This window comes from Oncorhynchus kisutch, linkage group LG26, assembly GCF_002021735.2.
Source record: "Oncorhynchus kisutch isolate 150728-3 linkage group LG26, Okis_V2, whole genome shotgun sequence".
In the NCBI taxonomy this organism is placed as follows: domain Eukaryota; kingdom Metazoa; phylum Chordata; class Actinopteri; order Salmoniformes; family Salmonidae; genus Oncorhynchus; species Oncorhynchus kisutch.
Window position 1 is genome coordinate 20,561,394 of NC_034199.2, and position 12,887 is coordinate 20,574,280.

Sequence of the window (12,887 nt, forward strand, 5' to 3'; positions counted from 1 at the left end):
CTGAGAGGAAGCTCGGGACTGAGAGGAAGCTCTGGCAGGTTGATGGATCTAGCAGATCCTGGCTGGCTGGTGGTTCCAGCAGATCCTGGCTGACTGGCAGATTCTGGCTGAATGGCGGATCCTGGCAGAGTGGCGGATCCTGGCTGACTGGCGGCTCTGGAAGACCCTGGCTGAATGGCGGATCCTGGCAGACTGGCGGATCCTGGCTGACTGGCGGCTCTGGCAGACCCTGGCTGAATGGCGGATCCCGGCAGACTGGCAGATCCTGGCTGACTGGTGGGTCCTGGCTGACTGGTGGATCCTGGCAGACTGGCGGATCCTGGCTGACTGGCGGATCTAACTGATCCTGGCAGGCTGGCGGCTCTGGCGGATCCTGGCTGACTGGTGGTTCCTTGCAGACTGGCAGCACTGGCAGCTCCTGGCTGACTGGCGGCACTGGCGGCTCCTGGCTGACTGGCGGCACTGGCGGCTCCTGGCTGACTGGCGGCACTGGCGGCGCTGGGCAGACTGGCGGCACTGGCGGCGCTGGGCAGACTGGCGGCGCTGGGCAGACTGGCGGCGCTGGGCAGACTGGCGGCACTGGGCAGACTGCCGGCACTGGCGGCTCTGGGCAGACTGGCGGCACTTGCGGCGCTGGCAGACTGGCGGCGCTGGGCAGACTGGCGGCGCTGGGCAGACTGGCGGCGCTGGGCAGACTGGCAGCACTGGCGGCGCTGGGCAGACTGCCGGCACTGGCGGCTCTGGGCAGACTGGCGGCACTTGCGGCGCTGGGCAGACTGGCGGCGCTGGGCAGACTGGCAGTACTGGCGGCGCTGGGGCAGACTGGCGGCACTGGCGGCGCTGGGCAGACTGGCGGCCCTGGCGGCGCTGTGCAGACTGGCGACTCTGATGGCGCTGGGCAGACTGACGGCACTGGCGGCGCTGGGCAGACGGGAAGCTCCGACAACGCTGGAGAGACGGGTAGCTCAGATGGCGCTGGGTAGACGGGAAGCTCTGGCAACGCTGGAGAGGAAGGCTCTGGCAGCGCTGGACTAAGGCGCTCTGGCGCCTCTGGAATGAGGGGCTCTTGCACCTCTGGAATGAGAGGTGGGAGCTCTGTCAGCGCCGAACAGACGGGAGACTCCGGCTGCGCTGGAGAGGAGGAAGGCTCCGGCAGCGCTGGACAGGCGGGACGCACTGTAGGCCTGATGCGTGGTGCTGGCACTGGTGGTACTGGGCCGAGGACACGCACAGGAAGCCTGGTGCGGGGAGCTGCCACCGGAGGGCTGGTGTGTGGAGGTGGCACTGGATGGACCGGACCGTGAAGGCGTACTGGAGATCTTGAGAGCAGGGCTGGCACTAACCGCCTTTGCTGGATCTTCACCCTAGCCCGGCAGATGTGGGAAGCTGGGATGTAGCGCACCGGGCTAAGCACGCGTACTGGGGACACCGTGCGAACCACCGCATAACACGGTGCCTGACCAGCACCACGCTCACCACGGTTAGCACTGCTAGGAGCACTGTGGTGCTGAGATGGCACAGCACGTGCAAGGCTAGGGAGATGCACAGGAGGCCTGGTGCGTGAGGCTGGCACAGTCTTCACCAGACAACTAGCACGCACCTCAGGACGAGTATGGAGAGCTGACCCAGGTGTCATCAAATTCCGGACACGCTCCGTCGGGCAAATTCCGTGTCTCATGCACCAACACAGCAACTCCCTCATATCTCTCTCCTCCAATCTCCCCATTAACTCCTTCACCGTCTCTGCTTCGCTCACCTCCAACACCGGCTCTGGTTCTGGTTTCCTCCTTGGCTCCTTACGATAAACAGGGGGAGTTGGCTCAGGTCTGACTCCTGACTCTGCCACACTCTCCCTGTGCCCCCCCAATACATTTTTGGGGCTGACTCTCGGGCTTCCATCCGCTCTGCCGTGCTAGCTCCTCATAATGCCGCCTCTCTGCTTTTGCTGCTCAGGTCTGACTCCTGGCTCCTGGCTCTGCCCAGGGTCCTTTCCCTTCTAGAATCTCCTCCCAAGTCCATTTCTCCAAGTAGTGCAGCCTCTCCCACTGCTGCTGCTGCTGCTCCTGCTGCCTCTGTTGTCTCTCCTGCTGCTGCTGCTGCTGCTGCTGCTGCTGCTCCTGCTGCCTCTGTTGTCTCTCCTGCTGCTGCTGCTGCTGCTGCTGCCTCTGTTGTCTCTCCTGCTGCTGCTGCTGCTGCTGCTGCTGCTGCTGCTGCTCCTGCTGCCTCTGTTGTCTCTCCTGCTGCTGCTGCTGCTGCTGCTGCTGCCTCTGTTGTCTCTCCTGCTGCTGCTGCTGCTGCTGCTGCTCCTGCTGCCTCTGTTGTCTCTCCTGCTGCTGCTGCTGCTGCTGCTGCTGCTGCCTCTGTTGTCTCTCCCACTGCTGCTGCTGCTGCTGCTGCTGCTGCTGCCTCTGTTGTCTCTCCTGCTGCTGCTTTTGCTGTTGCCTGTCACCACGCCGCTTGGTCCTGTTGTGGTGGGTGATTCTGTAACGGTTTTCTTCTGGTGAAAGAGAGGCGGACCAAAATGCAGCGTGGTTGTTATTCATTGTACTTTAATAAAGAAACTGTACATGAATAAACTAACAAAACAACAAACGTGGAAAACCTAAAACAGTCCTATCTGGTGCAAAACACAGAGACAGGAACAATCACCCACAAAACCCAACACAAAACAGGCTACCTAAATATGGTTCCCAATCAGAGACAATGACTAGCTCTCATATGTTCTGTTATAATCTCCACCCGGCACAGCCAGAAGAGGACTGGCCACCCCACATAACCTGGTTCCTCTCTAGGTTTCTTCCTAGGTTTTGGCCTTTCTAGGGAGTTTTTCCTAGCCACCGTGCTTCTACACCTGCATTGCTTGCTGTTTGGGGTTTTAGGCTGGGCTTCTGTACAGCACTTTGAGATATCAGCTGATGTACGAAGGGCTATATAAATAAATGTGAATTTGATTTGATTTGACTAACACCTGCCTCTGATTGAGAACCATATCAGGCCAAACAGAAATATACAAACCAGACACACAACATAGAATGCCCACCCAGCTCACGTCCTGACCAACACTAAAACAAGGAAAACACATATGAACGATGGTCAGAACGCATAGGTTGTAATATGGCTTTTTTTTCCTGGCTTCCTCAGTGATTTTACCCACTCACCACTACTGGATGAAGTTGGCTAGCTGATATTCAGAGCTTAGCCAAATTGATTAATCACAGGAATCAGGACTAATAAAGCCTATGCAACAATCTGTTTTTTGGTCCTGTCCGGACCTGCCATCTTTTTGTAGGTGTTTTACATAGATGGGCATTCCTAAAATAACTTTTCAGGCGGCACTGTAGGCTACACCTCAGTAAGCACAAATCGATGCTGATGCCTTTTAGATGTCTTTTTTGGTGCAGTCCGGACCAGCCTTGATTTCCACGGACGTTCGTTTTTTGTCACATCCGGACCAAATCTATAAATTACGTATTTTCAATTTTCATTCAGAACTGAAAATTAACCTGATTTCACCATCTGGAAAATACGTCTTTTCAACATTCATTTAGAACTGAAAATGAACCTGATTTCAATGGCCTATTTTTCACCTTTCATTTAAAACCGACATATAACCTAACTTCAACATCTGGAAAATACATATCTTTGATTTATTTACAATGTCACTTTGCTTACTGGGACTATTCTACTGTTGTGGGGAGCTGCAATTTTTTTGTCTCTCCTAGGGCGGCAGAATGGCCAGGACCGGCTTTTATCCTTTTACCTGCTAGGTAAAGCCCTGATAAGGCAGGGCTTTACCTAGCAAAGGCTTACATTTGACCTGGACCAGTGGGTTTCGCGACGAATATGTAGTGAGGGCCAGTTTACGAGAGCATACAGGTCGCAGTGGTGGGTAGTATTTGGGGCTTTGTTGATTAAACGGATGGCACTGTGATAGACTACATCCATTTTGCTGAGTAGAGTGTTGGGGGCTATTTTGTAAATGACATCACCGAGGAACTCTCATCTACTACTATGAGAGATAGTACTCTCTTATTTCTGCTTATCATCACCTGTTATAAAATGACAACAATGCTTGTTGACTTACTTTTCCACTGTCGAAGCACTGTTTCCTGAAACATTTTGCCCGGTTCTGGAAAAAAAGTCCCTGAGTTTACCATCATGCTGTGGATGATTGGTCAGGACGAGTTGTTTTATTAATTAGTTTAGTTTTGAGAGACTCATTACTAAGTACTTCCCCGCACAAAACACTGTTCCTCGTTATTTCTCAAAGATTGTATGAAACCAAGAGAGTGAAACTCATCGCTGTATTTGCGTTTCATGACGATTGAGCTCAGTCAAAAGTTTTGGCTAGCTTGAGGTCATTTGATGACAGTGGTGAGTGATGGCGAGTGGGAAGTCAGTCAGTGGCTGACAGCGCATCATCTGCTGCTGAGCGACAGCGCTGCAGTGTGTGGGTCGCAGAGTGATCTTCAAGAAAACTGCGAAGTGCACAGGCATCTCCCTCTCCCACTCGCGCAGCTGTCAAACTGAACTCTGGGTCAGGAATACAGGAAACTCTTGATGGCTTTCATTGCGATTGTTCATGTAGAAACCCATGTCTCTTCTTTAGCAGACGCGGGTTTGAATGTTGATGTTTGGTATCTTTAATGCATGGCGTTCCAACCTTGTTCCTGGAGAGCTACAATCCTGTAGATTTTGACTCCAACCCTAATCTACCTGATTGTAATAATTAGCTGGTTGATGAGCTGAATCAGGTAAAATACAACTGGGGTTGGAGCGAAAACCTACAGTAAGGTAGCTCTCCAGGAACAGAGTTGGAGAACCCTTCTCTAATACATGCTATGGGACAATGATCGCGGAGGTCATATGCAAAGAATCCACTAGACAGAAATTTATGGGGGTTGTTAGTAAGGTTTACATCAATCAAAGAGAAGTCTGCAGGATTTTTTACATTTAGCCGTGTGGGCTTTGTGAACAATTGAGTCAAATTAAAATAAATACATAACTTACAAGTGTTTAATGGGAATGCGTTTCTTGCGTATCTTAATTACCCCCGAGACACCCGTAGGGAGTGGGGTCAGCCAGGGTATTCATTCTCCAGCATCTCTGGAGCCATTTGAGTTTAAGTGCTTATTTTTTACCATGTTGGCTTTGGGATTCGAACCAGTGACATTTTGGTTACTGGCCCAATGCTCTAACCTTGAGGATACCTGCTGTGTGGGTGAGTGTGTAAATGTGTGTGTGTGTGTGGAGGTGATGGATTTCCTCCTGTGCATAGTAGAGTCGCTGAGGCTGAGAGCTCATTTCACTAGGTGATTAGGTGTGAAGGACAAACCTAGGCTTAGCACACGCTGCTCCGTCTACAAGGGTTTACTTGTTCATGATAGGCCTTCAGACACATTGTGCAGTCCTTGAGTTAAAAAGCTCATTACAACCTGAATGAGCTTACATGGCTGTGAAGTAATACTCACTTACTTGCTCTCTATATCCTTCACCCTCTCTTTCTCACTCTCCTGCCTTGACAGGTAGGAAGCCAGTCAGGAAGGCTGTCACACACCAACCAACCACAAGGTCCCCAGGCATTCCTAAGCATGGAACTAAAGCCTTTCTCATTGCCTCAGGCATTTTAAGGACACTCAGCAGCCTGTGTAGGCCTCTTAGAGACTCTCGCCACACCGTCTCACTTAAGGCACCTCCCCTCGAGATGATTAGAGAGAGGGAAGGATGAGTAGAGAGAGAGAGAAGGACTGAGAAGGAGAAGAAAGCGTAGTAATGAAAACGCAATGGGATTTATCTTGCCTTGTAGTGTCATGCTGAATGGCAGGCGTGGCTCAGATTGGGTTCTGGCTCTTTTTCCTGGAAAAGCAATCAGTGGTGAGGTGTGGAACTCAGGGGCAAATTAATGTGATCAGGGTTAGAGACCAGGCTCTCTTGCTCTCACACAAAGGCACACACACACATACCAATGCACACGCATACACTCAAACACAGTGTGTGTGGTTGCATTTGTTTGTAGAGGACTACGGCTGCACAGTCAAAAAGTGAATTGTATTTTTTTGTATTTTTTATTTCACCTTTATTTATCCAGGTAGGCCAGTTGAGAACACCTTTATTTAACCAGGTAGGCCAGTTGAGAACACCTTTATTTAACCAGGTAGGCCAGTTGAGAACACCTTTATTTAACCAGGTAGGCCAGTTGAGAACAAGTTCTCATTTACAACTGCGACCTGGCCAATATAAAGCAAAGCAGTGCAACAAAATCAACACAGAGTTACACATGGGATAAACAATCGTACAGTCAATAACACAATAGAAAAATCTGTATACAGTGTGTGCAAATGAAGTAAGGAGGTAAGGCAATAAATAGGCCAATAGTGGTGAAGTAATTACAATTTAGCAATTTACACTGGAGTGATATATGTGCAGATGAGGATGTGCAAGTAGAAATACTGGTGTGCAAAAGAGCAAAAAAACAGAAACAAATATGGGGATGAGGTAGGTAATTGGTTGGTTGGATGGGCTATTTACAGATTGGCTGTGTACAGCTGCAGCGATCCGTAAGCTGCTCTGACAGCTGACGCTTAAAGTTCGTGAGGGAGATATAAGTCTCCAACTTCAGTGATTTAAAATCTTTTGGCAGCAGAGAACTGGAATGTGGCGAAAGGAGGTGTTGGCTTTGGGGATGAAAAGTAAAATATACCAGCTAGAGCACGTGCTACAGGTGGGTGTTGCTATGGTGACCAGTGAGCTGAGATAAGGTGGAGATTTACCTAGCAAAGACTTATAGATGACCTGGAGCCAGTGGGTTTGGCGCCAAATATGTAGAGAGGACCAGCTAACGAGAGCATACATAAATGTGGGTAGTATATGGGGCTTTGGTGACAAAATGGATGGCACTGTGATAGACTGCATCCAATTTGCTGAGTAGAGTGTTGGAGGCTATTTTGTAAATGACATCGCCAAAGTCAAGGATTGGTAGGATAGTCCGTTTTATGAGGGCATGTTTGGCAGCATGAGTGGAGGAGGCTTTGTGGCGAAATATGAAGCTGATTCTAGATTTTACTTTGGATTTGGAGATTCTTAATGTGAGTCTGGAAGGATGGTTTACAGTCTAGCCAGACACCTAGGTATTTATAGTTATCCACATATTCTAAGTCGGAACCGTCCAGGGTAGTGATGCTAGTCGGGCGGGCAGGTGCGGGCAGCGATCGATTGACGAGCATGCATTTAGTTTTACTAGCATTTAAGAGCAGTTGGAGCAGCCACGGAAGGAGTGTTGTATGGCATTTAAGCTTGTTTGGAGGTTTGTTACCACAGTGTCCAAAGAAGGGCCAGATGTATACAGTATGGTGTTGTCTGCGTAGAGGTGGATTAAACAATCACCAGCAGCAAGAGCGACATCATTGATATATACAGAGAAAGAGTCGGCCCAAGAATTGAACCCTGTGGGCACCCCCATAGAGACTGACAGAGGTCTGGACAACAGGCCCTCCAATTTGACGCACTGAACTCTATCTGAGAAGTAGTTAGTGAACCAGGCGAGGCAGTCATTAGAGAAACCAAGGCGGTTGAGTCTGCCGATAAGAATACGGTGATTGACAGAGCCGAAAGCCTTGGCCAGGTCGATGAAGACGGCTGCACAGTACCGTCTTTTATTGATCGTTGTTATGATGTCGTTTAGGACCTTGAGCGTGGCTGAGGTACACCCGTGACCAGCTCGGAAACCAGATTGCATAGCGGACAAGGTACGGTGGGATTCGAAATGGTCGGTGATCTGTTTGTTCACTTGGCTTTCGAAGACTTTAGAAAGGCAGGGCAGAATGGATATACGTCTGTAACAGTTTGGGTCTAGAGTGTCTCCCCCTTTGAAGAGGGGGATGACCGTGGCTGCTTTCCAATCTTTGAGAATCTCAGACAATACGAAAGAGAGGTTGAACGGTCAAGTAATAGGGGTTGCAACAATTGCGGTTGATAATTTTACAAAGAGAGGGTCCAGATTGTCTAGCCCATCTGATTTGTAGGGATCCAGATTTTGCAGCTCTTTCAGAACATCAGCTCTCTGTATTTTGGCGAAGGAGAAGCGGGGGAAGGGGGCACTTGGGCCAATTGTTGTGGGGGGTGCAGAGCTGTTGGCTGGGGTTGGGGTAGCCAGGTGGAAGCATGGCCAGCCATAGAGAGATGCTTATTGAAATTCTCAATTATCGTGAATTTATCGGTGGTGACAGTGTTTCCTAGTCTCTGTGGTGACAGTGTTTCCTAGTGCACTGGGCAGCTGGGAGGAGGTGCTCTTATTCTCCATGGACTTTACTGTGTCCCAAATCGTTTTGGAATTAGTGCTGCAGGATGAACATTTCTGTTTGAAAAATGTAGCCTTTGCTTTCCTAACTGACTGTGTGTATTGGTTCCTGACTTCCCTGAAAAGTTGCATATTGCGGGGACTATTGCAGCTAGTGCAGTACACCACAGTACGCCACTGTGTTTTTTTGCTGGTCAAGGGAAGTCAAGTCTGTAGTGAACCAAAGGCTGTATCTGTTCTTAGTTCATTTTTTTTGAAAGGGGCATGCTTATTTAAGATGGTGAGGAAAGCACTTTTAAGGAACAACCAGGCATCCTCGACTGACGGGATGAGGTCAATATCCTTCCAGGATACCCGGGCCAGGTCGATTAGAAAGGCCTGCTCACAGAAGTGTTTTAGGGAGCGTTTGACAGTGATGAGGGGTGGTCATTTGACAGCGGACCCTTTATGGAGGCAGGCAATGAGACAGTGATCGCTGAGATCCTGGTTGAAAACAGCAGAGGTGCATTTAGAGGGCAAGTTGTTCAGGAGTGTGCCAATGTTTACAGATTTAGCATTGTACCTGGTAGGTTCCTTGATAATTTGTGTGAGATTGAGGGCATCTAGCTTAGATTGTATGATGGCCGGGGTGTTAAGCATATGCCAATTTAGGTCACCTAGCAGTACGAACTCTGACGATAGATGGGAGGCAATCAATTCACATATGGTGTCCAGGACATGGCTAGGAGCTGAGGGGAGTCTATAACAAGCGCCAACAGTGAGGGACTTTTTTCTGGAGATGGATCTTTAAAAGTAGAAGCTGGAACTGTTTGGGCATAGACCTGGATAGTATGACAGAACTCTGCAGGCTATCTCTACAGTAGATTGCAATTCCACCCCCTTTAGTAGTTCTGTCTTGATGGAAAATGTTGTAATTGGGTATGGAAATGTCAGAGTTTTTGGTGGCCTTCCTAAGCCAGGATTCAGACCCGGCTAGCACATCAGGTTTGGCGGATTGTGCTAAAGCAGTGAATAAAACAAACTTAGGGAGGAGGCTTTTACGGTTGCAGAAGTCAACAAATGAGCGCCTGGGGACACACAGGGCCTGGGTTAACCTCTACATCACCAGAGGAACAGAGGAGGTGTAAAAAATCATGTCGGCTGCAGTGAAGGAGAGTCCGCAGGTTTTGGTAGCGGGACGTGTCAGTGGCACTGTATTGTCCTCAAAGCGAGCAAAGAATTTGTTTAGTTTGTCTGGGAGCAAGACATCCTGGTCTTCTTTTTGTAATCCGTGATTGACTGTAGACCCTGCCACATACCTCTTGTGTCTGAGCCGTTGAATTGCGACTCTACTTTGTCTCTATACTGACACTTAGCTTGTTTGATTGCCTTGTGGAGGGAATAGCTACACTGTTTGTATTCGGTCATGTTTCCAGTCACCTTGCCCTGATTAAAAGCAGTGGTTCGCGCGAATGCTGCCATCAATCCACGGTTTCTGGTTTGGGTAGGTTTTAATAGTTGCTGTGGGTACGACATCACCGATGCACTTGCTAATACGCTCTCTCACCAAATCAGCGTATTCGTCAATATTGTTGTTTGATGCAATGCGGAAGATTTCCCAGTCCACGTGATCGAAGCAATCTTGAAGCGTGGAATCAGATTGGTCAGACCAGCGTTGAACAGACCTGAGCGCGGGAGCTTCCTGTTTTAGTCTCTGTCTATAGGCTGGAAGCAACAAAATGGAGTGGAGGTCAGCTTTTCCAAAAGCAGGGCGGGGGAGGGCCTTATAGGCATGGCGGAAGTTAGAATAACAATGATCCAGGGTTTTACCAGCCCTGGTAGCACAATCGATATGCTGATAGAATTTAGGGAGTCTTGTTTTCCGATTAGCCTTGTTAAAATCCTCAGCTACAATGAATGCAGCCTTCAGGATATGTGGTGTCCAGTTTACATAGAGTCAAATAAAGTTTGTTCAGGGCCATCGATGTGTCTGCTTGGGGGGGAATATATGCGGCTGTGATTATAATCGAAGAGAATTCCGTTGGTAGATAATGCGGTCGACATTTGATTGTGAGGAATCAAGTCAGGTGAACAGAAGGACTTGAGTTCCTGTATGTTGTTATGATCACAACACGTCTCGTCTCGTCATAAGGCATACCCCCCGCAACTCTTCTTACCAGAAATATGCTTGTTTCTGTTGGTGCGATGCGTGAAGAAACCAGCTGGCTGTACCGACTCCGATAGCGTGTTTCGAGTGAGCCATGTTTCCGTCAAGCAAAGAACGTTAGTCTCTTATGTCTCTCTGGAATGCTACCTTTGCTCGGATTTCATCAACCTTGTTGTCAAGAGACTGGACATTGGTGAGTAGTATGCTCGGGAGCGGTGCGCGATGTGCCCGTCTATGGAGCCTGACCAGAAGACCGCTTCGTCTGCCCCTTTTACGGCGTTGTTGTTTTGGTTCGCCGGCTGGGATCTGATTCATTGTCCTGGGTGGTGGGCAAAACAGAGGATCCGCTTCGGGGAAGTTGTATTCCTGGTCGTAATGATGGTGAGTTGACGTTGCTCTTATATCCAGTAGTTCCTCCCGACTGTATGTAATAAAACCTAAGATTACCTGGGGTACCAATGTAAGAAATAACACGTATAAAAACGTGAAGTGAGGCAGTCATCTCTTTCGGCGCCGGAAGCTCTGCAGTAAAATTAAACAACGAGGGCTGCTCTAAACAACAGTATACAAGGCATATTGACATTAGAGAAAGGCATAAGCAATCACAGGTGTTGATTGGGAGAGCTAAGAGAGCAACGGGTGAGACAACAACGGGTAAACAGCTAAGACAACAACAAAGGGTAAATTTGCGATGAATGGGCAGAGAGGGTCAGCTAGCTACACACAGGTCCTGAGTTTGAGGCTGGGGCAGACAGATAAACAAAATTAAGTACCATGTTAATGGACAGTCCAGCAGGCATCGGCTGTGTAGTCGAGTAATCACAGGGTCCAATGAGCAGCAATAGATGAAACGGAACCGGTCGGTCGTCGATTACTACGTTGAGCGAGTGGGAGAAACGGCGTTCAGGGAGCTAGCAGGCCGGGGCTAGCAGATGGATCATCACCAAACATCCATCATGCAGAGGCCGGTTTAGAGCACATCAGCCGAGTTACGTCAGCAGACCAGCAGACCAGTATTGATGGATCGGCGGGGCTCCGTGCCGACAAAGGGTCCAGGACATTTGGCAAGAGAAGTGTTGTAGTTGGTGTACTTCGTTTCCTAGCCGGGAGATGGGCCTAGTTTGAGGCTAACTGGTGCATGCTTCTGGATAAGGGTGTTAGCCACAATAGCCACTCTGTAGAAACTAGCTAGCTGCGAAGATCCGGTGTAATGGTCCAGAGCTTGCGGCAGGAATCTGGTGATGTTGTATCGCGCTGTGCAGACTGGCAGGTATTACCCAGGCTATCCAGGCGAAAGCGGCAGAAGTCCGAGATAAAGGTAAAGACCGCTTCGTTGTTAAACAAGCAAAGAATATGATCCATTACAGGGGCTGAGTCACTGGCTTACTAGGGCTCTTTCATACCGTCCCTAGGAGGGGTGCGTCACTTGAGTGGGTTGAGTCACTGATGTGATCTTCCTGTCTGTGTTGGCGCCCCCCTTTGGGGTGTGCCGTGGCGGAGATCTTTGTGGGCTATACTCGGCCTTGTCTCAGGATGGTAAGTTGGTGGTTGAAGATATCCCTCTAGTGGTGTGGGGGCTGTGCTTTGGAAAAGTGGGTGGGGTTACATCCTTCCTGTTTGGCCCTGTCCTGGGGTGTCATCGGATGGGGCCACAGTGTCTCCTGACCCGTCCTGTCTCAGCCTCCAGTATTTATGCTGCAGTAGTTAATGTGTCGGGGGGCTAGGGTCAGTTTGTAATATCTGGTGTACTTCTCCTGTCCTATCCGGTGTCCTGTGTGAATTTAAGTATGCTCGCTCTAATTCTCTCTTTCTCTCTTTCTTTCTCTCTCTCGGAGGACCTGAGCCCTAGGACCATGCCTCAGGACCAGTCCTCCCCAGTCCACCTGGCCGTGCTGCTGCTCCAGTTTCAACTGTTCTGCCTGTGATTATTATTATTTGACCATGCTGGTCATTTATGAACATTTGAACATCTTGGCCATGTTCTGTTATAATCTCCACCCGGCACAGCCAGAAGAGGACTGGCCACCCCACATAGCCTGGTTCCTCTCTAGGTTTCTTCCTAGGTTTTGGCCTTTCTAGGGTGTTTTTCCTAGCCACCGTGCTTCTACACCTGCATTGCTTGCTGTTTGGGGTTTTAGGCTGGGTTTCTGTACAGCACTTTGAGATATCAGCTGATGTACGAAGGGTTATATAAATAAATTTGATTTGATTTGATTTGATTTGCTAGCAGAGGCTAACAGTGACTAAATAGCTAGTAGCTAATTAGCTGGCTAGCTGCTGATCGATGTTCCAGTTATAAGGTCTAAAAGAAAAATGCGGATGCGTACCACATTGGGTGAGGCGAGTTGCAGGAAGGTATACTTAATTCGAAAATGGAAAAAAAGAGATTACGATGTATACAAAACCCACAGAAAAAGACAATATTTACATGGGACGAAAACAAAC

At 49.2% G+C, this 12,887-nt stretch overlaps 1 protein-coding gene across 1 annotated transcript in view; it reads left to right on the forward strand.

Moving 5' to 3' along the window:
• The window catches only part of LOC109871183 (UDP-glucuronic acid decarboxylase 1-like), a 120,221-nt gene that overhangs the window by 56,402 nt on the left and 50,932 nt on the right, over positions 1 to 12,887 (forward strand). The window lies entirely within an intron of this gene.